The sequence below is a fragment of the Nicotiana tomentosiformis genome, chromosome 11 (genome assembly GCF_000390325.3).
Source record: "Nicotiana tomentosiformis chromosome 11, ASM39032v3, whole genome shotgun sequence".
Taxonomy (NCBI): domain Eukaryota; kingdom Viridiplantae; phylum Streptophyta; class Magnoliopsida; order Solanales; family Solanaceae; genus Nicotiana; species Nicotiana tomentosiformis.
Genome location: NC_090822.1, coordinates 31,462,103 through 31,488,376, shown reverse-complemented (window position 1 = coordinate 31,488,376; position 26,274 = coordinate 31,462,103). Strand labels below are relative to the sequence as shown.

Here is a 26,274-nt window from a genome sequence, read left to right as displayed (position 1 = left end):
CTACCGGTATGGGGTTCATTATGTGTCATAATTTTGTTTCGCGAAAGTTATTCAAAAGGAGAAAGTGGAAAGTTTCGATTGGCAAGATGTGCATATTACTTGTGATTCAGAACTGAGGCCAAGGTCCTCGAATTTTAAAATAAATTGATATGTTTAAATCGGGCTATGAAGTGCGGTGGAAGTTATCTAAGGATGAGATCCTTGTGATAAAAATTCTTGTGTTTAAATTCTCCCTTCTGAAAGTTAAATCTTTACTATAGTACTAATAGGGAGTCATGCCTGCTAGGCTTATTTGAAAAAAAATAATTTTGTATGAAATTCTCTGTGCATACTTGCCAAATTCGTGTTGTAAGATTGAGTTTTAATCTACAAGATAGGTGCCCGCCCAGGTGGTGTTAAATGTGACTCGTTAATTTGGGTAAATAATTATGAGGTCTGGTTACCATCAGTTGAAGATTAGGGCATCTGATGTCCCTAAGACAGCTTTTTGGACTCGGTATGGGCATTACGAATCCCTATTAATATCATTTGGGCTTACCAACGCCCCAGCAGCACTAATGGATTTGATGAATCGGGAGTTCAAGCCCTATTTGGGTTCTTTTGTGGTAATATTCATTGATGATATCTTGATTTACTCCCACAGTCGAGAGGAACATGAGCAGCATCTTCAAAGTGTGCTTCAGACCTTGAAGAATATTCAGTTATATGCCAAGTTTTCAAAATGTGAGTTTTGGTTAGACTCAGTTGCCTTTTTGGGGCATGTTGTATCGGCAGAAGGCATAAAGGTGGATCCTAAGAAGATTGAGGTTGTTCAGAATTGGCCTAGACCGACTTCAGTTACAGAGATACGGAGTTTCCTAGGTTTAGCACGTTATTATCGTCGGTTCGTGGAAGGGTTTTCATCTATATCAAGCCCCATTTACGAGATTGACCCAGAAAGGTGTCCCATTCAGATGTTCAGACAAGTGTGAGTTGAGCTTTGAGAAGCTCAAGACCGCTTTGACAACAGCGCCAGTATTGGTATTACCCACAGGTTCAGGATCGTATACAGTACATTGTGACGCATCTCACATTGGGCTTGGTGCAGTATTAATGCAAGACGTCAAGGTAATTGCATATGCATCGCGACAGTTGAAAGTTCATGAGAAGAATTATCCTGTTCATGACTTAGAATTGGCAGTCATTGTTCATGCGCTGAAAATTTGGAGGCATTACCTCTACGGTATCTCGTGTGAGGTATTTACTGATCATCGCAGCCTTCATTATTTGTTCAAACAAAAAGATCTTAATTTGAGGCAGAGAAGATAGTTGGAGTTGTTGAAAGACTATGATATCACCATTTTGTATCACCTCGGAAAGGCCAATGTGGTGGCCGATGTTTTGAGTAGAAAGGCTGTGAGTATGGGCAGTCTTGCGTATATTCTGGTTGGTGAGAGGCCATTAGCTACAGATGTTCAGACTTTGCCTAACTGGTTTGTGAGATTAGATGTTTCTGAGCCCAGCCGTGGTCTAGCTTGTACAGTTGCTCGGTCTTCTTTGTTTGAGAGCATCAGATATCGACAGGATGACAATCCGCATTTACTCGTCCTTAAAGACACGGTGCGGCACGGTGATGCCAAACAAGTTGCTGTGGGGGAGGATGGAGTTCTGCGAATGCAGGGTCATATATGTGTGCCTAATATGGATGAGCTTAGTGAATTAATTCTGGAAGAGGCCCACGGTTCCAGGTATTCTATTCATCCAGGTGCCGCCAAAATATATCATGATTTGCGGCAACATTATTGGTCGAGGAGAATGAAGAAGGATATAGTTGCATATGTAAATCGGTGCCTGAATTGTCAGCAAGTTAAGTACGAGCATCAGAGACATGGTGGTTTGCTTCAGAAAATAGAAATTCCTGAATGAAAGTGGGAGCGTATCACTATGGATTTTGTTATTGGGCTCCCACGGACTCAGAGAAAATTTGACACAGTTTGAGTCATTAAGGACAAGTTGACCAAGTTAGCACATTTCATTCCAGTGCCAGTTACCTATTCTTCAGAGAGGTAAGATGAAATTTACATTCGTGAGATTGTCCGCCTTCACGGGGTGCCCGTATTATTTCAGATCGAGGTAGCCATTTACCTCACATTTATGGAGGGCTGTACAATGTGAGGTAGGCACGCGGGTGGAGTTGAGTACAACATTTCATCCACAGACAGACGGGCAGTCAGAGCGCACTATTCAGATATTGGAATTTATGCTCCGCGCTTGTGTTATAGACTTTGGAGGTTCTTGGGATCATTTCTTGCCACTTGTGGAGTTTGCGTATAATAATAGCTACCAGTCAAGCATTTAGATGGCTCCATATAAGGCATTATACAGAAGGTGATGCCGATCGCAAGTTGATTGGTTCGAGCCGGGAGAGGCTCGTTTGTTGGGCACATACTTAGTACAAGATGCCTTAGATAAGGTCAAGATTATTCAGGATCGATTTCGCACAGCTCAGTCTAGGCAAAAGAGTTATGCCGACCGTAAAGTTCGTGATATTGCATTCATGGTTGGAGAAAGGATATTGATCCGGGTTTTCACCTAGGAAAAGTGTAATGAGGTTCGAAAAGAAGGGCGAGTTGAGCCCTAGGTATATCAAACCCTTTGAAATTCGTGAAAGGGTGGGTGAGGTAGACTACAAGCTTGCATTACCACCTATTTTATCAGCTGTTCATCCGGTGTTCCATGTGTTTATGCTCCGAAAATATCATGGTGATCCATCCCATGTGTTAGATTTCAGCTCTATCCAGTTGGACAAGGATTTGACTTACGAGGAGGAGCCGGTGGCAATTCTAGCCCAGCAAGTTCGCCAGTTGAGATCAAAGAGTTACCCTTCAGTTCGAGTGCAGTGGAGAGGTCAGCCTATTGAGGCGGCTGCTTGGGAGTCCGAGTCTGATATGCGGAGTAGATATCCCCACCTTTTCACCAGCCCAGGTACTCTTCTATGTCCGTTCGAGGACGAACGGTTGTTTTAGAGGTGGAGAATGTGATGACCCAAAAGGCCATCTTATGTTTTAGAACTCGAATCTGCGCTCTTAAGCCTTAAAAATCTCATTTTTACCCTCCTCGATTTGTGTGCACAGTCCGGGCATGTTTCCGGAAAGCTTTTATGTTGAAAATTGATGAAAATAAGAATTTATGCCTTAAAAGTTGATTTGTAGTTGACTTCGGTCAACATTCTTGGTAAACTGGCCCGGATCCATGTTTTGACGGTCCTGGTGGGTACGTATCGAATTATGGGACCTGGGCGTATGCCCGGAATCGAATTTGGAGGTCCCTAGCTCAAGTTATGAATTTTTGATGAAAATTAAAAGTTTGGAAATTATTTGTTTTTAAGAATTAATTGACATTTGGTATTATTAGTATCGGGTCCGTATTTTGGTTCCGGAGCACGGTACAGGTTCATTATGATATTTAAGACCTGTCAGTGAAATTTTGTGAGAAACGGAGTTTATTTGACGTGATTCAGACGTCCAGTTGAGAAAATAGAAATTTTAAAGTGTTCTTGAGAATTTCATTTGATTTGGTACTAAATTCGTAGTTCTAGGTGTTATTTTGGCGATTGGATCGCGTGAGCAGGTGCGTATGATGTTTTTAGACTTGTGTGCATGTTTGGTTTAGAGCCCCGTTGTCACGACCCAATTTCACCTATAGGTCGTGATGGCGCCCAACACTACAGCTAGGCAAGCCAACTAATACATCAATCGTACATTGGTTAAACTTTTATTCCAAGAAAATAATGAAATACCAACTTCTACCAATATGTGTGCCAAGACCCGGTGTCACAAGTGCATGAGCATCTAGTAGTTTATACAAAACTTCAAATACGGTCTGAAATGAAATAGACAGAATATAAATATAAGAAGAGACACTGGCAGCTGCAGAACGGCTCAGAAAGGCAGCTCACCACTATGTCTCGGGATGACGTGGGTATGTGATGATAGGTCCTCCACTAGTACCTGTCTCAGATCCTGCACAAAAAGTGCAGCAAGTGTAGTATGAGTACGTAAACAACGTGTACCCAGTATCAAGCCTAATCTCGAAGTGGTAGAGACGAGATGGCCGACTTTGACACTCACTATGGGTCAATAATAATAACTGATTTACAGAATTTACAATAATTTATTTAATCAGCAGAAATAATCAAATTCCTTCAAATGTAACAATTCTCAATATATTAATTAAATTCCTTCAATTCAAATAATTTCCTATTTATCAATTAAACCTCATTTACAGGAGTAACAATTAATTCCTTAACAAATAAGAATAATAATTCATTAAATTCCAAGGATTTTTCAATTTATTAATTAGCTTCACAAGTTGAAATAAATTATTAAAGTATCGTATAATTATTATTATTAAGCACGATTTCTGCCGAGGACGTACGACCCGATCCAGAGTGTCGTGTACAGTGCCGAGGGATGTGCGGCACGATCCATAGATGCATCTATCCTGCCGAGGCGTTCGGTCCGCTCCATAAGAAAGGAGGACATTTTCTTATGTGCCTCCGGAAGGAGAGTATATTTATTATAAGATAAATTTGGGAGGAGAACAATTTCTTTTAACAATTAATTGATTTAAACAGACAATCAAGCCTCTGAGATTTCCATCCTTTAATATCTTTATCTAACAATTCATAAGATATTCATATAAATATCAATTAATATAAATAAATCAAAAATTTCAATATACACAAGTAAGGCATGCTTTGAGTCCTAAACTACCCGAACTTTAGCACTAATAGTAGCTACGCACGGACTCTCGTCACCACGTGCGTACGTAGCACCTCGTGTGTACGTAGCCCCCACAATTAGCAATAATTATTTAATTTTAATCACCTATGAGGTAATTTTTCCCTCACAAGGTTAGACAAGAGACTTACCTCGTCTTGCTCTAATTTAATCCACTATAAGGCCTTTTCCACGATTATCCAACTCCGTCTGGCTCGAATCTAGCCAAAATAATTCGATACAATCACTAAAAATTATAGGAAATAAATTCTATAAGGAAATACTATATTTTTTTTAATAAACATCCCGAAATTAATTAAAAATTTGCCTGCGAGGCCCACATCTCGAAATCCAGCGAAAGTTATGAAATCCGACAACCCATTCAATTACGAGTCTAACCATATCAGTTTCACTCAAATCCGACTCTGAATCGATACCGAAATCGCAAAATTTCGTTTCTATGAGATTTCTAAACTTTTTCAAATTTCAAATCTCAAAACACTAATTAAATTGTGAAAATAATGATATATTTATGTTCATAGACCAAATCCAAGTTAGAATCACTTACCCCAATGTTTTTCCTTTGAAAATCTATCGAAAGTCGCCTCTGCTCAAGCTCAAGTTCGTCAAAAATGGCAAATAGGACGAATGTCCTCTGTTTATAAAACTGCCCAGCAACCTTCGGAACTGGTCCTCGAACTGGACCTCGATCGCGGCTTCGATCACAAGCTCGAGCCTGGACCTCGGTCATGGCCTCGATCAAGGCATTGAGGTTGGGCCTTCGATCATAGCCTCAATCATTGCATCGAGCTTGAGCCTTCGATTGTGACCCTCGAGCCTTGCCTTCGATCATGGCCCTCGAGCTGGACCTTCGATCATGGCTTCGATACACAAGCTCGAGCATGTGCCTCGTCAACCCTGGGCTCGATATCTGGGCTCGATACCTGGGCTCGATATCTGGCTCGATCACAACCCAGAATGTCCAACAGAAGAGGAAACATTGCAGCAGCCTTTTAACTCAAATTTTTGATTCGTTAACCATCCGAAATTCACTCGAGGCCCTCGGGACCTCTACAAAATATACCAACAAGTCCTAAAATATCATACGAACTTAGTCGAACCTCTAAATCATATCAAACAATGCTAAAACCATGAATCATACCCCAATTCAAGTTTAATGAAACTAAGAGTTTTCAACTTCTACATTCAATGTCGGAACCTATCAAATCAACTCCGATTGACCTCAAAATTTACACACAAGTCATAAATTACATAACGGAGCTATGAAAATTTTCGGAATTGGATTCCAACTCCGGTATAAAAAGTCAACTCATCGGTCAAACTTCCAAACTTAAATTCTTGTTTTTAGCCATTTCAACCCTAATTTAACAACGGACTTCCAAATAAAATTCTGAACACGCTCCTAAGTCCAAAATCACCATACAGAGCTGTTGGAATCATCAAAATTCTATTCCGGAGTCATTTTCTCAAAATGTTGACCGAAGTCAAATTTAGCACTTTAAGGCCAACTTAAGGAACCAAGTGTTCCGGTTTCATCCCGAACACTTCCAAATTCCGAACCAACCATCCCCGCAAGTCATAAATCATTACAAGCATCTACGAGAAGTTTTATTTTAGGGAACAGGGTTCTAAAAGTTAAAATGACCGGTTGGGTCATTACACCCGCGGGCTACAGGGTGATTTGCACTTAGAAAATCTAAGATTGTGCTGCAACAGCTGTTCTGGTGTGCCCTTCTTCGCGTTCGCATAGGTAGTGTCGCGAACGCGAAAGGTAAAATGGGGGGAAGGGAATTTTCTTCTTCACGAACGCGAAGAACTGTTCGCGAACGCGAAGCGATGGGGGTGGTACCCTTCGCGAATGCGATATGTCTCACGCAAACGCGATAGTTTAAGGGACTTGGGGGAGTGGGGTCATGTTCTACTTCGTGAACACGTCTACTGGGTCGGGAACGAGAAGGCTTGGGGGAGCTGCCTTACGCGAATGCGTAGAAAGACTCGCGAACGTGAAAGCCTTAGGCCACTGTGCATCCCGATCAAGACAGGCCTCTCGTGAACGCGATGAAGGCCTGTCCAGTGGCTTAAAACAGACTCTAAACACGGGTTTAAGCCATTTCTTCAATATTTTTCAAGAACCAAACGGGTAGAGGCAATTTTCCAAGAGACAATTCTTTCCCAAATTATTGGTAAGTAATTCAAAAATTTTTTGTTTCAATTACCCATTACATTTCTTAAATTATCAACCTAAAATATGGAGTTTTCATGGTAGAATTATGGGTTAGGGTAAAAACTAGGGATTTCAGAAATTTGGGGATTTGGACCTCGATTTGAGGTCAGATTCCAAAACTAATTACATATTCGGGCTCGGGGGTGAATGGGTAAAAGGATTTTGGTCCGAACCTATGATTTTGACCAAGCGGGCCCGGGGTCAATTTTTCGACTTTTTGGAGGAAAACTTTGGAAAATTTCATTTATGAAATATAATTGATTCCTTTAGCAATATTTGATATTATTGAGTCACTTTTGAATAGATACGAGTGGTTTGGAGGTGAATTCCAAAGAAAAAGCTGTGATTGAGAATTAAGTGGCCTTCGGAGCAAGGTAAGTATTGTGTCTAACTTTGGTTTGAGGGAATAGGTATTGTGCGAGTATTTGCTACGTGTTTTGTTATTGAATACGATTTATAGTTGAAGTGACGAGCATCTATGTGTTGTGGTCGAGTCATAGCATGAGAGTGAAATTCTATTCTTGCAAATTTGTAGTCTTAAATCTTGTTATCCATGCTTATTGTTGTTATTGAAATATTGGGAGACTTGTATCCGGTTCCACCAAGGTTGATAAAATTGTGAATATTGATTCGAGGTTGAGATATTAAATTATGAAAGTAATCATTGATGAAATATTGATTTCACTATGAAACTTCTCCCTATCTGTTGTTATTGATTCAATGAATTGTGAGGAAGAGTGTAAAGCACGAAGGGTGATGCCGTGCATGATTTATTTATATTGTGAGGAAGAGTGTAAATCACGTAGGGTGATGTCGTTCACAGACCTTGAAGTCCCCGCCTATCTTTTCTATTCTACTGTTTCTTTCATTCAGACAGTTGTATTTCTTTCAGATTATTACTTATAGTAAATTCTAGAATGCTCGTGAATTGTGACTCCAGATCCGGGTGGTCGTAATTAATACAGTTTTATGATATTCCGCACTTATTATATTTCATCTTAGTTAATTATTGTTAATTACTGAATGGAAATAAGAAATTGGTAAAGGATTCTCTAACGTTGGCTTACCTAGTAAGTGAAATGTTATGCGCCATCACGATCCTATCCGTGAAAAATTTCGGGTCGTGACAGCTAGTAATATCCCTATTTATAATAGTACGAAACCTATTTCAACTAGAAAATGCAAGTATATTCTTATATAATTCTGACTACAAATCCTATTTAGACATGAATAAATAAATCAAATCCTAAACAATTTAGATTACCTACTACAACTTTGAATTAGTTTTCCAACAAAAGATATTGTTCCTTTAGATGAACTAACGAGAAAATTAAAGCATGTCACATAAAATGGAACGGGAGAGTATTAGATCAGCTCAAAATTCAAGTTTAATATTTAAAGTTATAAAATTCTACTAGTATTAAAGAAACTTTGAATTTACCTTTTTGTGTGAACGTTGACAAATACTTGCAAGGCCCTATAATTAGAAAGTAGTAGCAAACTTGACATATGGTGTTGGAGTACTGAAGAAGCTTTGATAGGAACTTAAGTAGTAACGTAAAGTCATCTTGCCAATGTCACGATCCGGAATTTCTACCTTCGGGACCGTGATGGCGTCTAACATTTCACTTGCTAGGCAATCCAACGTTAGAGGATTTTTTAAGCCAACTTTAATTAATTTCAATAACATAATCAATCAAACTAAATAGAAGCTAAAACTAAAATGCGGAATAACATAAAGCCCATAATATTTGATACAATACAGATCTGGAGTCACAACTCACGAGCTTCTAAGATTTTGCTACAAACAGAGTCTGAACGAAATACAACTGTTCTGAATGAAAAGAAACAATAAAATAAGGAAACTAGAAAGGAACTCCAAGGTCTACGAACACCAGCAGTTCTACCTTGAGTCTCCGATAAGCAAGTCCGGACTGCCGAGTCTCACGATCAGCTAAGGCTGGTACCAAAATATGCACAAGAAGTGCAGAGTATAGTATGAGTACAACTGACCCCATGTACTCGTAAATATCGAACCTAACCTCAACGAAGTAGTGACAAGGCTATGATAAGACACTCACATAATAAACCTGTGCACATAACAGTATACGTACAACATAACAACACATAAAAGCTAATTATGTACTATTGGGAGGGTGACATGCTAAAGGGGATACAAGATACGAGAAATACAATGGAAATGATAACCAAAACAGTCAATGTGCCTTTAACTAGTGAATATAATTAAGCACAATAAAGAAAATTGCACGACATCACCCTTCGTGCTTTTACTCTCAGCCTGACAATGGAATAATGATATTGCACGACATCACCCTTCGTGCTTTTACTCTCAACCTCACAATGTAAATCAACAGATACGGCACGACATCACCCATCGTGCATTAACTCTCATAACATAGCACGATATTACCCTTCGTGCATTAACACTCACAATATGGCATGGCATCACCCTTCGTGCATTAACACTTACAATATGGCACGGCATCACCCTTCGTGCATTAACACTCCCAATATGACACTACATCACCCTTCGTATATTAACACTCACAATATGTCACGGCATCACCCTTCGTGCATTACACTCTCCCTTACAACATAACAATGAACAAGTAATAACAAGGATATAGAATCAACAAGATCAAGCCTTACTTCAACAATGGTTCCACAATATCAGTCTCAACTTTGGAATCAATACTTAATTATCATAAAAACCTGTAAACACGGTAAGAACAATCAATTTAGTAAGTAACTAGTCTAAGCATGGATAACAGGATCAATGTAAGCAATAAACTACAAGGAACAAGTCTCACCCGCATGCTTTAACCCGACAACAATGCATAAGTACTCGTCACCTCATCTATACATTGTACCCAACATATAAACATGTAGCAAATAGACAAAAAAGTCCTAATCCCTCAAGTCAAGGTTAACCACGACACTTACCTCACTCCAAAAGTCCACTTAAAGCTCAATCATAGTTTTGTCTCTCAAATAAACCTCCGAACCAATAGAATCTAACAAATTACCAACCAAACGATTCAAATTAAGCATTAGGAACTACCCACGATTGCAAAGGATTTAATTTAGGTCATTATTAAAAAAGTCAAAAAAAGTCAATCCCTAGGCCCGCTTGGTCCAAACCCGAAATTCAGACTAACACCCGATTACCCATTCACCCCCGAGCTTGGTTATGTAATTTATTTTGGAATCCGACTTCAATTTGAGGTCTAAATCCCCATTTTTGTAAAAATCCCAAATTCTACCCAAAACCCAATTTCCACCATGAAAACGCTAGATTTTAGGTTGAAATCTTAGGAAATATAGTGAAAGCTTGAAAAAAATGGATTAGAATCACTTATCAATGATCTGGGGAAGAAGAGTTCTTTGAAAAATCGCCTCTAGGATTTTTTTGTTTTGAAAATTTGAAGAATGAACAAAAATCTCGCCTAACTCCCATTTTGATCAGTTGCAGATGTCGCATTTGCGACCTGGGGTTCGCAAATGCGAGCCCCGCAAATGTGAAGAAACAGTCGCAAAAGCGAAGTCCTCCCATCTATGCTTTCATCACATTTGCGATGACTTGTTCGCAAATGCGAATATTGATCTTCTGCATTTACGACCGAATTGATCGCAAATGCGACCAAGCCTGCCCCAGCCCCTCTTCGCAAATGCGAACTCTGGCCTCCCCGCAATTGCGACCTCTTGATCGCAAATGCGAACTCATACTGACCCTGGTACCCTTCGCAAATGCGAAGAATTTGCTCGCTAATACTAGCCTGTCCGGATTGGGGAATGTTCACAAATGCGAATACTGATCTCGCAATTGCGAGATCAGACAACAGTTACCAAAAATTGTAGAACCAACTGAGTTTTCTAAGTCCAAACCACTCTATAGCTTATCCGAAAGTCACCCGAGCCCTCGGGGCTCCAAACCAAACATGCACACAAGCCTAAAATCATCATACGAACTTGCTCGCGCGATCAAATCGCCAAAATAACACCTAGAACTATGAATCCGACACCAAAATCAAATAAACTTTTCAAGAAACTTTAGAATTGCTATATTTACAACCGGACGTTCGAATCATGTCAAACCAACTCCGTTTCATACCAAATTTGACAAATAAGTCATAAATATAGTATTGGACCTATACCGAATTCTGTAACCAAAATACGGAGCCGATATAAATAATGTTAAACATTGGTCAAACTTTCAAATTTCAATAAAATGCGATAACTCGAGTTAGGGACTTCTGAATTCGATTTCGGGCATACGCTCAACTCCCAAATCACGATGCAGACCCACTAGGACTGTCGAAATACGAATCCGGGTCTGTTTGCTTAAAATGTTGACCGAAGTCAACTCAAATGAATTTTAAGGCAAATTTTCATATTTTCTCAGTTTTTAAAATAAAATCTTTCCGGAAAAACACTCTTACTGGGCACGCAAACCAAAAAAAAGGCTTAAATGAGGTATTTAAGGTTTCAAAGCAGATATTTAAATTCTAAAACATAAGCTGACCTATCGGGTCATTACATCTAGCTATATAGTCGAACGTAAACTTTGTCAAGTTTAAGTCACATAGCTAGCAACTTTTGAATTTAAATGCGACAAAATTCGAACATGACATCCTACAAATATTACTATAAATCCCTCCCATTTCGATGCCATCCTTACGGAACTGCTAAATATGGTGTACACAGAAAGCAAAAAAAGAGAGGTTTTTGGTTCTTGTTTTTGTGATTATGGAGTTGCTAATTCAGTAACATCTTGTTTGGACGGTTGTTACCTATTGTATTGTATCGTATTGTTACTTTAAATACGATGTTTGTTTTTATTGTTACTTAAATTTTATTGTTTCATATCGTTAAATCCGTTGTTACGTAACGACGAAATGTGCCACTTTATGTAACAACCGATTTGGTGTGGTCCCGTCGTTGCCTTGTCTTTTTCTATAATCTCACCCTTCATTATTATTAAATAATTTTATTTTATTATTTACCTTACATTTTTATATAATAATTTGACCGTATCATAATTTATTTTTAATAATATTGCAAGTTTATTTTTCATATTGCTGGTGTGTGATATCATAAAATAACGAGAAACGATACAATCTATCCAAATATTATATTCATCAAATGATACAATACAATACAATATAATACAATACGATACATTATAAAACGACACGTAACAACCATCCAAACAATCAATCTATGAGTGCACAATGTGGAAGACACGCTGATGGGCGTAGGGACGGATGGCAAATTGGGTGGGATAGGTATTTGTGAAGCCTTATTTCCAAAACTTTAACCCGTCTAGCCTCCCCTTACCTCATTCTCCTCGTTTAGCTTCTTTTTTTTAAAAAAAGAAACTTTTAACCCACCCCGCCCAGTGTAAAACCCCGCCTTGTTCCGCTTAATTTTTCTTTGGGCTTTTTTTACTTTTAGCCCGTACCAGAAATTATTTATATTTGATAGTAAAAAAAGTATATAAAATTTATATATATAACATACATAATGTATATATACACAAAAAATATATTTTTTTTGAACTATTATTTTGAGAGCGACCTATACAATGTCATTTCCCCTTTTTCTTTGTTGAAAAAGAAAGTAATCTTTCAACAACATGAAAATAAAGTAATCATTTTGTTGAAATGAAATAAATACTTTTTTTACATCATAAAAAGAATAATACTACTTTTTTTTGAAATAAAAGAAAATGCTTTTCTATATCATGAAAAGAAATTTTTTTTTGTTGAAATAAAATAAAATATTTTTACTACAATATTTTGTTAAAATAAAAGAAAATACTTTTAATACATTATGAAAAGAAAGTAATTTTTTCTTAAAATAAAAAAAATACTTTTTATATCATGAAAAGAAAATACTCATTTGTTAAAGTGAAAACTATATACTATATATGTAACATGAAAATAAAATATTATTAATAATATTTTTATTTAGGGTGGAGGTGGGGTGGTAGTGAGGGTGGGGCGAGGGTGGGGCAGAGTAGGGTGGGCAGAGTTAGGTAGGTGGGGCAGTGGCAGAGCCGCATGCACCCAAGGGGTGTCAACCGACACCCCTTTGTCGAAAAATTACACTGTTTAGCTCAATAATGTGTTAAACAAATATGTATATATACTATATAATTACACCCCTTGACTTCTTGTTAAGTTTGTTTCTTTATATTTTGACTCCTGAACAACATGAAAATAAAGTACTCATTTTGTTTAAATGAAAGAAAAGACTCATTTTGTTGAAATGAAAGAAAATACTTTTCTATATCATGAAAAGAAAATATTATTTTTGTTGAAATAAAATAAAATACTTTTTACAATAATATTTTGTTAAAATAAAAGAAAATACTTTTTACTACATTATTTTGTTGAAATGAAAGAAACTATTTTTTCTACATCATGAAAAGAAATCACTTTTTTCTGTTAAAATGAAAAAAAAATACTTTTTTTATATCATGAAAAGAAAATACTCATTTGTTGAAATGAAAAATGTACTTTATTTATAACGTGAAACGAAAGTACTATTAATAATATTTCTATTTAAGGTGAAGGTGGGGTGAGAGTGGGGGCAAGGGTGGGGCAGAGTTAGGTCGGTGGTGGTAGGTAGGTGGGGGTGTGGGGGAGGGTTGGTGGGATGAGGTATAGGGTGGGGAAGGTTGAAAAAATATTTTGGAAAATGATCTCTTCTCTTGATAGGGAAAACATTTTGAGAAATATGAGTTCATAAGAAAAATATTTTTCAAAATATTAAAGCCGATCAAACATGTGAAAATTGAAAAACCTTTGTACCAAACACACCCTTAGTGGTCTAAGTTTTCTGAATGAAGAAATGGCATTCCAAAAATGTGAGATTTTTCTTGGTGAAGACAAGACTATGAAATTGACGGGAACTCTCCAGTTAAATTATACGAATTAGTTATCGAGCTCCTTTTTCTCTCCACCCGAACTAGTTTCCCGTTTTAGTAAGAAACACATTCATGACTTATATATCCTAACTAGACTTTAACTTTTCAAACATTGGACGGACTAATACTTTAGCTAATAAAGTTAGTATCCAAATTATTACAATATCATTCATCTCGCAATTCCTTTTTTATTTTATTTGTGTGTACGGGTAAAATCGGGACAGAGAAAATCGGGACAGAGTCTTCCCCGATTCCCGATGTGGAAACAAGGAGGAAGCATGGCTCGACCTGAGTATAATCGAAGCCCAATGATCCCTCGTATCAAAACCCGGCGGAACGAACAGCGTATCTGAAATCGAGTACAGTGGAATAACGGACCCAAAACAAGTATAACTTCCGAACTTCGAAAAATACGGAGAACGGTTACGCATGACAAGTAGGGGGTCGTAATATTCTCTCTCAGCCAGATATTACGACGTGAATCCCGTCAGTATAAACCGTAGATCGTCATTTACCGAAAAGATTTTTACCTTATTTAGAGTTGTATTAAGACTCGAATTCCCCTACTATATAAAGGGGAAGGATTTCTTTATTCTCAAATATTGTAACACGCAACTCAAAGTAATAAAAGTTTACTTTTGTCTTCTAGCTATTGTTCAAGGCATTATTCATTTGTTCTTTTCTTCACTCGCGATCGAGCTTGTACCAAGAGTCTAATCGAGGACGAGTTTCACTTTTCAATCTAAGATCAGACTTTGTCATTACATTGCGATTGGTTTGATCATTTATTTTGTCTTTAATTCATTTACCTGTTATTCTTAATTATTCGTATTGAATTAAACCACGTATTCGTTAAACCGTGTATAAATTTAATTGTTACTCTTTTTTGGGATTACCAGTTTGGTGCCTACCGTGAGGCTAAAGATAATAGTGGTGATTTGATACAAATCTTTGTAACACACCCTATTGTATGCATGTTCTTTGAAATTTGGGTAAAAATTATATTAGTCCTCCAACTATCCCTTAAAAATCAAACACATCCTCCCGTATTGAACAATTATCGTTTTCATCCTCCTACCTCAACCTCCGGCGATTGATCGGCAACTTTGGAATAGTTGACCGATTATTAAAAGGGTTAAGATGTAATTTCAGTTATATTCTCAATTAATACATACCCTAATTAATCTTATACATCAGTTTACCCCTCATTCGTTAAGTAACTCAAAAGCCCAAATAATTGTCCTCCTTAATTCATCTTTTCAGAGAACAAACCTTTAACCCTTAGCTTTAATTTTATTGTTCAACGTTCTAAATTACAGTAAGAGAACCCATCTTTTTTACTTTTACTAGCACTATGATTTACTTTTTTTCACTTATATATTGAAAACTTTGGAAAGTTAGAGATAGCAATTTTGTTTGATTCTGTTACATAGACATCTTGCTTGTCTGGATTGCTATAACTTTATTTTAAATTTAAAACATGTTTTACTTAATTTTATGTTAATGTGATTGGTTTATAATATTGGGGGATTGTTAGAGTCTTTGTGCAACTGATATATGTGTGCGAAGCTTTTCTTAGTCTGAGATTTGTTTTTATTTTGAAACGATTAAATATATCTAACCTATTGGCTATTTTATCATTCCCATAGATGTTATTCAACTTATTGGTGCATTGTCTTGGAGCGTGCTATCATGTTTTCAATGTCGGTGATAATCATTATAGAATATTAGATCTATAGGAAGATGATCATAATGCTGTAGCAGGAGGTCCCTCTTCTTGGTTAGGTAAAATGACTTCTTTAAAAGTTATCCATTCGGAAACTGATGTCAAAGTAAAACTGACTGATGATACGAATTTAAAGATGTTATTTAATATGTATAGGGCTTTAGGAAAGAAATAGATCCATATGAATTTAATCATATTGGATGAAAAAGTAAATGAAATTGAAGGTGAAAATTTCCAATGGACGGATGATGAGGACGAACGGAGGAGACGTGTGGGGTAAATTGATGTATAAGATTAATTACGATATTTATTAATTGAGAATATAACTGAAATTACATCTTAACCCTTTTAATGATTAGCCAACTATTCCAAAGTTGTCGGTCAAATGCCGAAGGTTGAGGTGGGAGGATGAAAACGATAATTGTTCAATACTGGAGAATGTGTTTGATTTTTAAGGCATAGTTGGAGGACTAAAATGATTTTCACCCTTGACATTTTGATTCCAGGTTAGCCTAAGGATGTCAAATTCTGAATCTGCTCACTTGAACATTGATGCTGAGTTAGACCGTCACGGCGAGAAAAATAACGTGATGCCTAGTAATTATGTTCCTCCTTTTGATCCAAATAGTGTCCCAACCGCCGACCCGGTCGATGCTAGCTCGAAGGTGGCCATCAACATCAATTTACTAACTGATCCCCAAAACAACGTTCGTGCGGTTGAATTTCGAAATGTTGCAGGCTCAACAAGCGGCAATAGCACAGGTTTAGAACCAAAGCCACACCTCTAACAGGGTCTAACTCGAACAGTCCCGGGAAAGTACTCGAAGGGATGAGCAATTTGCCGTGGAACCGAGTGAGCTTAGACCCGGGAAAATTTCCGAGGTGATGAAGATGCTCGAAGAATTGACAAAATGAATGGAGTCAGGCAAGAAAAAGATTGAGGCTAATGATAAAAAGGTGGAAAGGTACAACTCCAGGGTCGATTAGATCCCGGAGCACCTCCGATATTAAAGGGGCCGGACTCCAAAAAGTGTATTCATAAGCCTTTTCCCCTGAGCGCATCATCGACTCCAATCCCGAAGAGTTTTCGAATTCCTAACATTCTCACGTATAATGGGACCATGGATACAAATAAGCATGTAACCTCCTATATATGCGCGATCAAAGGAATGACTTGGAAGAAAACGAAATCGAGTTAGTGTTGCTGAAAATATTTGGGGAAACCTTGTCCAAGGAAGGGATGGTATGGTATCACAACTTGCCTCTAAAGCCCATCGACATGTTTTCTATACTTGCAGTTACATTTGTGAAGGCCCATGCCGGGGCCATCAAGGTAGAAACTAGGAAGTCAGACATTTTCAAGGTCAAAAGGAGGGATAACGAGATGCTCAGGGAGTTTGTGTTGAGGTTCCATATGGAACAGATGGATTACCCCTTCAGAGCCGATGACAGATCTAAGAGAGCCATTAATCAAGAGCCAAGGCTTGTCCAAGATCGATATCATCCATACAAAACGGATCAAAAGGGAAACGAATCAGGGTGCCTAATAAGGAAAAGAGGGTTTGACAGGCCGCTCTGGAGTAGGGAAACACCAAGATTATCGGAGTACAATTTCAACGTGGACGCTGCAAGCATGGTGTGGGTTATAGGGCGAATCAAAGAGACCAAGTAGCCTTGACCGTTGCAGTTCGACCCTACCTAGAGAGTTCCTAATTTAATGTGTAAGTATCACGTCATACGGGTTCATAGCTACGAAGATTGCCGAAAGTTAAGAGAAGAAGTTGCTCAATTGTTCAACAATAGGCACCTCCGAGAATTCCTAAGCGAGCGAGACAAGAACTACTTCAGAAATAGGGAAGCCAATGAATAGGTCGAACAAGAAGAGTCTCAGCACGTAATCAACATGATCGTTGGGGGAGTCGATGTCCCCCAAGGGCCGATGATAAAATACACTAAAGTATATATTACAAGGGAAAAACGCACCCGCAATTACATCCCGGAATGAACTATCTCGTTCAGCGACGAAGACGCCGAGGTCATCGTATAGCCTCATAACAATGCACTGGTAATATCCTTACTTATCAATAAATCTCGACTTAAGCGTGTGTTGATTGATCCAGGTAACTCGACCAATATCATCAGATCATGGGTCGTATAGCAACTGGAATTACAGGATCAAATTGTACTAGCGGTCCGGGTATTGAATGGATTCAACATGGCGTGCGAGACCACGAAGTGTGAGATAACCTTACAAGTAAACACTGTCGGGACCACCCAGGAAACAAAGTTCTGTGATCGAAGAGGACATGAGGTACAACGCTTTTTTCAAAAGGTCGTGGCTCCATAACATGAGGGGTGCCTTTTACCTTACACCAGTCACTAAAATGTCCCACACCAGGAGGAGTCAAAATGGTGTAGGAGAAAAGCCGGCCGCAAGGGAAATGTTCGGTGTCGATCAAGTGTTCCTAGTGCCTGTTATTTTAAAGGGCATGGAATCGACCAAAAAAGAGGTAACTAAATAGAAATCAATGACACCAGCCTCAGCCGGGCCGGAAGAATATAAGGAGCACAGAGCAGATGGTGAGGACGATTACAGTGTCTCGAGATCATTCATAGCATCCAATGATACCGACGCCACCAAATCAATGATCGAGGAGTTGGAGCAAGTTATATTGATGGAGAAACTACCAGATCGAAAGGTATATCTGGGCATGGGGTTAGCCCCCGAGCTCAGAAAAAACTTATTAATTTTTTTAAAGTTAACGCCGATTGTTTTTCTTGGTCCCATCCAGACATGGTAGGAATCCCGCCGGAGGTAACCACCCACAAGTTAAGTTTGGATCCAAAGTTCCATCCGGTTAAGCAGAAGAGAAGGCCACAGTCCGAGATCAAACATGCATTCATCAAGGACGAGGTATCCAAACTTCTAAAAATAGGTTCTATCTGGGAAGTTAAATACCTGGATTGCTTAACTAACGTAGTGGTATTACCTATAAAAGAAAATAAACTACAGATGTGTGTAGATAATAAGGATATAAACAAGGCATGTCCGAATGATTATTTCCCTTTGCCTTACATCAATCGAATGATCGACGTAATGGACAAGACACGAGATACTCAGTTTTCTCGATGCCTACATCGGGTACAACCAAATTCGGATGGACCTGGACGATCAAGAGAAGACTTCTTTCATAACCAAGTTCCGCACCCACTGTTATAACGTAATGCTGTTCGGATTAAAGAACGTCAGTACCACATACCAACGCCTAGTAAACCGAAAGTTTGAAGAACAAATAGGAAAATCAATGGAAGTTTATATTGACGATATGTTAGTAAAGTCCCTGCGAGCAGAGGACCATTTGAAACATTTGCAGGAAACCTTCGACATATTAAGGAAGTACAAGATGAACCTAAACCAGGAGAAATGTGCATTTGGGGTCGGCGGGGGAATGTTTCTCGGATTCATGGTATCTAATAGAGGAACAGATATCAACCCCGACAAAATAAAGGACATAGAGGACATCCCAGTAGTTGACAATGCCAAGGCAGTTCAAAGACTGACCGAACGGATAGCCGCATTAGGCCGGTTCATCTCGAGATCATCAGATAAAAGTCATTGGTTCTTCTCACTATTTAAAAGGAAGAACCATTTTTCTTGGACTCCGGAATGCCATCAAGCTTTGGAAGAACTCAAGCGATACCTATCGAGCCCCCCTTTGTTGCACACTTTGAAGACAGATGAACAAATGTACCTCTACTTAGCGGTTTCTAAGGTGGTGGTAAGTAGTTCCCTAGTCCGGGAGGAATAAGGTACATTTATTATGTTAGTAGAATCCTAGGCGAAGCCGAAATAAGGTATTCTCACCTAGTAAAATTAACGCTTACCTTACTGAGCGCTTCTAGAAAACTAAAATCGTACTTTCAATGCCACCCCATATGTGTTGTAACCTCTTACCTGCTGAGGAATATCATGCATAAGGTAGAGCTCTTGGGGTGGCTGGCCAAATGGGCCGTAGAGATTAGAAGGTGCGATATCGAGTACAGACCCCGGACTGCCATAAAATCTCAAATGTTGGCAGACTTTGTGGCTGACTTTACGCCGGCCTTGATACCCGAGGTCAAATGGGAATTGCGACTCACCTTGAATACTAGCTCGGGGATTTGGACCCTATTCACGAATGGTGCCTCCAAAATGAATTGGTCGAGACTCAGTATAGTTTTAAAAACACATGCAGCACGCGCCTCGGGATCAAAATAGTCAGGCCGATGCACTGGCCAACTTGGGGTCGTCTGTTGACTCCGATGAATTTGACTCGGGGGCAGTGGTACAGCTGATGAACTAGGTGGTAGAAGAAGGTCACGCCAAAGTAAACTCGACGTGTTTGACCTGGAACTGAAGAAACAAATACATAGACTACCCGAAGATAGAAAAATTGTCTGATCCCTAGGAATCGAAGGCCATGCGCACCAAAGCTTCCAAATTTAGCTTAGTCGAAGGGAAATTGTTCAGAAGATCCTTCTTCGACCCACTGGCTAGGTGCTTAGGTCTAGGAGAGACTGAATAAGCCATGAGAGAGGTCCACGAAGGCACTTGCGGGAACCACTCGGGTGCAGAATCCCTGGTTCGAAACCTAATCAGAGCCAGTTACTACTGGAATGAAATGGAGAAGGATGCGAAAGATTTCGTACGGAAATGCAACGACTGTCAAAGAAACGCCCCGATGATTCATCAACCGGGAAAGGTTCTTCACATGGTCATGTCTTCATGGCCGTTTATGAAATGGGGTATGGATATCGTCGGTCTCCTGCCATGGGTGCCTGGTAAGGCCCAATACATACTACTCATGACCGATTATTTTTTCAAATGGGTCGAGGCCTAAGCGTTCAAGAAGGTCCGAGAGAAATAGTTCATCAACTTCATCTGGGATCACATAATATGTCGATTTGGAATACCGACTGAGATTGTTTGCGGCAATGGAAAATAATTCGGTGGCAACAAGGGAAGTAAGTTCTTCGAAGATCACAAATCAAGAAGATATTATCAATGCCTTACCACCCTAGTAGGAACGGGCAAGCGAAATCGACGAACACAACCATACTCCAAAACTTGAAAAAGAGATTGACCAATTCAAAAGGAAAGTGGAAGGAAATCTTGCCCGAAGTCTTGTGGGCATACAATACAACTTCGAAGTCGAGTACCGGAGCGACCCCATTCTCTCCAGTCTACAGAGAAGAAGCCTTAATACTGGTCGCAGTAGGGGAACCGAGTCTCAGGTTCAGTATGCTACCGAAATATCAAACGGCGAAGCCATGATCATGAGCCTGGAATTATAGGACAAAAGGCGTGAACCCACTCTGGTCCTGTTGGCCGCCCAGAAGTAACGAGTAAGGAGATACTACAACCGAAGAACCAACCTTCGGCCTTTTCAAGTCGGGGACCTAGTGATAATAAAATTAATGCTGCACACTAGGAACCCAAATGGCGGGAAACTGGGCCCGAATTGGGAAGGATCACGTAGAGTTGCCGGAATAACCGGGAAAGTCTCGTATAAAATCGAGTCGAGAAACGGTGTACAATTACCAAACAACTGGAATGTGGCACACTTAAAGTTGTACTACTACTAAGATACGAGCTCAATTCCATTTTTAATTTTGTTATATTACAGACTAACTTATGCAGGTACTCGGCCGAGGGCAAATGTGAATATTTGGTCTGAAAGCACGTGTTGTACTCGTTTTCCCTTGAACTGGTTTTGTCCCAAAGTGGGGTTTTTGACAAGGTTTTTAACAAGGCAACAATAAAATGTGCTACCTTAGTTTTGAAGTCCGACCTAAAACTGGAATTGTTGATTGTTTGCACCGATTCAACAGTATTCGAGCCCTCATAAGTTCGGCCTCAAATACTGGGGGCCATTAACCCTAAGTTAAGATCTTTAAATGGGGCAGATTTTATATATGTCAAAAGCCAAGGCTTGATAGTTAGGATTCATTGTAAAGGTCAAACACTCAAACGAACCTTACCCATGTAGCCCACTCTAGCCACAACACAAGGCTTATGTCGATTAAGTAATCTACATATAAATCAATAAAAGTAATTTTTGCTTCCTTCATACTTCATTACTATGCATTTCACTTCGTCGATGCTTAACAATGGATCCTAAATCCTAAAGCCCACGAGCTACCCCGACAATAAAAACATTTGATGGCCCGGACTATCGAATCCCGAAGGCACCGAACCTATTAGTCAAGGCCCGAATAAGAAAGGCTACGGCCGCCCTAAAACTGCTCGGAGACATCCGAAGTCCGTACTCAGAAAGTAAGGCCCTTACGTATAATCAAAACCTATTAAAGGGTTACCCTCAACAAAAATATCATCGTGTATGATTGAAACACTTAAGCATCTTAAAGGCTTTTGATTTTATGGAAATTTTGAAGCCACGAGCAATTCAAAGTTACCATCGAAATCAGGCCCCATTAGAATTTTCGGAGAACAGATGCTCTAGATTACGCTTAATTATATGTTAAGGAATTAAGGACGATACACAAATAAAATATTGCAAATAGATGTCGAAAAGTAAAAACATGGTGTTTCCAAAGAGAAATTTTATATATATTTCAAAAAATATTTACAAACGCACTATAAAACAGCCTCAAAATAAACAAGAAAGAAAATGTACAAAAAGGAAACCCAAAAAGAGCTAAGGCGTCTTTGACTAATCTTCACCGGAGCTCGACTCGGCACCGGAACCTTTAGAAGCTTAGGGACCTTCGGGATCATAAAGTTCCTTTGCCTCAGCCTTGAGCCTCCTGGCTTCTTTAATCTCGGTCGACAGGTCAAATCCCCGGGCGTGAACCTCCTCGAGGTTCTCCCCCCGGGATAAACGCTTTATATACTTGGTCTTCGTTCATAAACGGGCCGTGTCTATCTCCACATCAGCTTTGTACTGGGCTAGAAATTCCTTGACTTCAAAGGAATCAATCGAGGTTGCCTCCAATTTGAACCTCAGCGTAGTATATTCCTAACCAATGGAATCCCGTTCCGAGGCGGCTGAATCTAGTTATGCCCGGAGTTCGTCGTTTTGCCATGACCACTTGTCGGCCTTATCCTTTGCCACCCTGGGCTGGTCCTTGACTGATGGTAGCTCCTCTTTTGTAACCTCCTTTTTCCGAGGCCAGCAGGTCAATCCTGCTCCTCAGCTCCTCGGTCGTAGTCTTGACCTCGTTAATCTCGGCCCGAAGCTGGTCAATCAAATCTATCTTCTCCTGGACCTGCGAGGTTGCGTCATTAGTCACTACACGTAACCTCTCATTTTTAACCTCAAAAATCCTTACCTTCTTGACTAGTTCGGCATGCTTCTGTTTCACGGACGAGGCCTCCTTTTGTATTTTTCCAGCTCGGCTCGAAGAATTAGGAGGTCCTTGAGAGCCTCGTCTTGTTGTTCACTGAGAGCCCTGTACATGTCATTCTTCCAGACCTGCTCTTTGAATTCGAACTCGAGATGGATGACTTCCATTTGAGACCGAAAGAAGCTATAATTCTAGACCATTGAATTCCAGACCTGCTCTTTGATAAGATCGTTAGAATATGCTGAAACTAAGCAAGATTCAAAAAGGACACAAGGAATAGTAAGCTTACCTGGTTCAATGCCTGTTGTGCCTCGTTGAAGAGGCTCAATGTGCCTACTTTGTTCATTTTTGCCTGGTCCTCCTCAGTCACCAGGCAGAAAAGATAGTTGGCCTCAGTCACCAGGCAGCAAAGATAGTTGGCCACATCCACCGGAGCGGACAACATCTGGGTGTCCGCCGGAATAGTAAGCACGATTGTTCTTTTACGGTCAGGATCCACACTCAGAGAAGGCAACTGCCCCACCAACTTTGGGCTCGAGCTAAACTCGCCTACTCCCAACAAAATGTCCTTTTTTGGGACCTCCAGGTGACCAAGCCTAGAGAAATCCTCCAATGCACCCATGTCCATGCCGTCAAAAAACATGTTGAGGGCCTCGTCTGTGCCCCGTGCTATTTCATTTGATTTCTGTTTGCCGGCTTGAATCTCGTAGAACATAGACCCTGTGTGAGACAGTGACTCCTGATAAGTAGGAATTTTAGCCTATTAATTGCTCTCTTTTACTTGTGTTTTGGGCTAGAAATACGTGAAGGTATTCCCAGAAACTAACTTAATATGTTTGCTTGCAGGGATTGTTTAAAATGAGCCAAATGAGCCATAATCAACTCATAAAGGAGTCAAAACTTGAACAAAAACTAAAACTGGGCCAAGAGGTGTAGAACGCGGACCTCGACAAAAAACTGCGGCCGCGAAAGTATCAACGCGGACGCGGCCAATATATCACGGTCCGCGATATGAAGAATCAGAGAGATAGTTTTTTGGGCACAAACATGAACGCGGACCGTGACAAGAAGATGCGGCCGCAAAAGTACCAGCGCGACCGCGATGGGAATTTTGCGGACCACGGTTGCTAAGGTTCAGAGAGTGCATAATTCAAGAAAAAATGAGAAAGGCGGTCCACGTCAAAATTACGCGGTCGCGGAAGTCTATCACGTGGACGTGGTAGAAATTACGTAGTCTTCGAAGCAAGGTTCAACCCAGGTCTAGATGTGAAGAAACGCAGACCTCGATCAGAATTACGCCGCCACGAAAGCAAGTGTGCGGCTGCGGTCAGAATTATGAGGCCGCGAAACTTCTGCAGGGATATTTTTGTCAAGAAAATAGATCTTTTTGTCAATTTTAGGTTATGTTATGTTTTTGCTGAGTACGTGATACGGCTAGGTTTTCCTTTTTGAGAAATTGTGTACAAGATTTACCTTATAACATTAGATTTTCATCTTTTAATTTAGTATTATGGATTATATCTTCTATTTATCTTTGATTTATGCTATTATAATGAATAGCTAGACCCATAGCTAGGGTTGTGGCTCAACCCTAATGTGGGTATTTAATGAGTCTTGAATTTTAGGGCTTGAATGTTTATGGATTAGTGATATTTAGCCTTGTTCTTGCTAGAATTATAGAATTAGTGGTTGCAAACACTAATTCATGCCTTTATGATTTGGTCTCTTCTTGAGAAAGAGGGATTAAGTTTGGGAAAACTAGGCTAACAAGGAATTGTGGCAAACTCAAGAAATTGATAGCCTCAATTAAAGGGTTAAAACTAGAGATAGTAATACCCGACTTGAGCTAATATCACATGACTTGCATGAATACCCAGTTGTACTTGAGAAAGCCAAATTGTGCAAAATCACTCAAAATTTCGAGAGATATAGAGTGAGTACTTGGGTGTGATGGCTATATTCCGATCCCAAATTAATCAAGTTTGCCCTATATTCTTACTACTCGTTAGATGTCCACCTAGGAGGAAGTTGCTACCCTAGTCCTTTTAAACATTTGAAAACCAACATCAAACATATTGTACTTAGATTTAATCTTAGCATACAATAGAAATAGAAATAGAAGTAGAATCAACACCTTCATGTTTGGAAGTGCAATTCGGAACAAAACACGCAGCTAGACTTAGATATAAACCTAATTCCAAATCAATTAACTCCATGTGGATTAGATCCCGACCTTGTTGGATAAAACTGCATCGACCATCCTCGCTACTCAATAGTAGTGCAGGCTTGGAACCGACCCATTTTTGGCACCGTTGCCGGGGGTTAGACGGTCTTAGCTATATATCTAACTATTTATGTGTTTTGTTTTTCTTTCCTTCTATTTCTTTCTATTTTTTGTGTGTCAACTGCTTTTAGGTACCAAATGGCTCTTAATGAGGTTCTCGAAAATATTCCTCAGGGGCAGGAGGTAGATGAATATGAAGTGGATGAGGTTCACCTTGAACCTCAAGTTCAAAGGAGAGGCCGCCCCCCTCATGACAACATTCCAAACCTTCCCCCACCTCCTCCAAGGGCAGCACACCGGGTGTTGCCCAATGAAGGCTATGCAAGTGCAATTGTCCCGCCCCGGATTTGGGCGGGCAATTTTCAAATAACCAATCTCATGTTTACTCTATTGGAGCAAAGGGGTTTCTTCACTGGAGCTCCACATCAGAACGCATATAAGCATCTTAAAGGTTTTATAGACACATGCTGAGGGAGAAAGCAGACTAATGTATCTGAGGACGCTTTGAGGTTAAGGCTTTTACTTTTCTCACTTAGAGGGAAGGCTTTAGATTGGCTTGAGAGGCTACCCAACCGTTCCATTTCCACTTGGGATGAGTTGGCCGAGAAGCTCATAGCGAAGTTCTTTTCTCCGGGATATATGGCAACATTGAGAGATGAAATCCTTGCTTTTAAACAAGAGCCAAATGAACCATTACATGAGATTTGGGAATGGTACCGGACAATGGTCAAAGAGTTCCCCAACAATGATATGACTGAAGAAATGATCCAGCAAACATTTTATAGGGGTATCAACACAACTAACCAGTGTTTGGTGAATCAGCTCGTAGGGGGTAACTTCATGAACATGCCATATTCAATGTGAAATATTAGATAAGATGGAGGACACCTCTTCATCTTGGCAAAGTCGGGCCAACGTTCCTCAGGGTGACCCTAATGTTATCCACCTTCACAAGGAACT

The 26,274-nt window shown here is 39.7% G+C and overlaps 1 long non-coding RNA gene across 1 annotated transcript in view; it reads left to right on the top strand.

The window, feature by feature from the left end:
• The window catches only part of LOC104105764 (uncharacterized), a 153,411-nt gene that overhangs the window by 79,579 nt on the left and 47,558 nt on the right, over positions 1-26,274 (top strand). The window lies entirely within an intron of this gene.